Below are 1909 nucleotides of genomic sequence, written 5' to 3'. Positions count from 1 at the left end.
GAATTTTCTCTAATAATAATAATAATAATAATAATAATAATAATAATAATAATAATAATAAGGGTAAAACACTATAATAAGTCAAGAAGAATGAAATTTTACGCAAATAAGCCAAATAGAAAACTGGTTCATAAATTCATCAATGCACATTACTATATAGTTCGAATCAGGTTCATTCGAACTCTATTCACACATAATTCGAATCATATTGATTCAAATTATACACAAATGCACACACACTAATTCAAATAATGTTGATTTGAATTACACTAACACACGCTGCACATAGTAATTCGAATTGACCATATTCGAATTACTCATGATTTAATTCTGCCCATTTTTCATTAAAAAATTAATAATTGATTAAAAAATTAATAATTGATTAAAAACTACATAGTCAATAATAATTTAGAAATTAAAAAAAATATAGTTATAACCAGTATTTATCTAAATTACTAGAATATTACAAGCTTTTATAGTACTCCTAATATTTTTAAGCTATTTTTTTAAAATTATTTGCATAGAAAATGGCTTAAAATGGCTTAAAATGTCCTTTATTCTAGGCAAAACAATTTTAAAAAAATGGCTTAAAAAAATGTTAGGATTACTATAAAAATTTGTAATGTCCTAATGACTTGGGACATTAAAAAAATACTCTACATAGTCAATAATAATTTAGAAATTAAAAAAATATAGTTACAACCAGTATTTACCTAAATTACTAGAACATTATAAATTTTTATAGTACTCCTAACATTTTTTTAAGCCATTTTTTTAAATTATTTTGCCTAGAACAAAGGGCATTTTAAGCCATTTTAAGCCATTTTCTATACAAAATAATTTTAAAAAAATACCTTAAAAAATGTTAAGAATACTATAAAAGTTTGTAATATTCTAGTAATTTAGGTAAATACTGGTTATAACTATATTTTTTTAATTTCTAAATTATTATTGACTATGTAGAGTATTTCTTTAATGTCCTAGGTTATTAGAACATTACAAATTTTTATAGTACTTCTAATATCTTTTACAATTTATCTGAATAAATGTCCCTTTTTTTTTTTAAATCACATTTAATATTTTTACTGTTATATCTTACATCAAGATAGATATTACAACAATAATAAAGTTTTATCCGACTAAGTGGGATCGGCTACATAGATCAAATGATGTTATTAAATTCTATTATATATCATGTTTACAGAGAGACGATTTACATATAAATCTCGTTTAACCACTTTATGAATGGTCTTCCTAGTTCTTCCTCTGCCTTTCACGCCTTATCCATCTTTCATCTCATCCACCCTCCTGACTGAATGCTCTATCAGTCTTCTTCTCACATATTCAAACTACCTGAGATGCAATTCTATCATCTTTTTCACAATAGGTACTACTCCAACTCTCTCTTTCTCTTTTATCTCCGTTCTTTATTCTATCCAATTGCGTATAACCACTCATTCATCTTAACATCTTTATCTCTATCACACTTAATTTATATTTGTGTTTCCCTTTAGCTGCCCAACACTCTCTAGCATAAAGCATAGCCAATCTGATAGCAGTGCGAGAGAATTTACATTTAAGCTTTAAAGACATTTTTTTGTCACATATAAAACCAGACACATTCTGCTATTTTGACCAACGTGCTTGGATCCTATAATATACATCATGTTTAATCTCTCCATTATCCTGTATGATGCGTCTAAGATACTTAAAACTTTTAACTTTTTGTAGGATGTTTTCTCCAATTTTCACCTATGTACTAGAATTTCTCCTTCGACGGCCGAATTTATATTTCATATATTTCGTCTTTCTATGACTTATGCGCAAATTATACACTTCTAGAGTTTCTCTCCATAAATTCAACTTCTTATTTAAGTCTTCTCTTAACTTTTCTATAAGGACGATATTA

Source organism: Arachis ipaensis, chromosome B06, assembly GCF_000816755.2.
Source record: "Arachis ipaensis cultivar K30076 chromosome B06, Araip1.1, whole genome shotgun sequence".
Classification (NCBI taxonomy): Eukaryota; Viridiplantae; Streptophyta; class Magnoliopsida; order Fabales; family Fabaceae; genus Arachis; species Arachis ipaensis.
Note: the sequence above shows the minus strand (reverse complement) of the source record.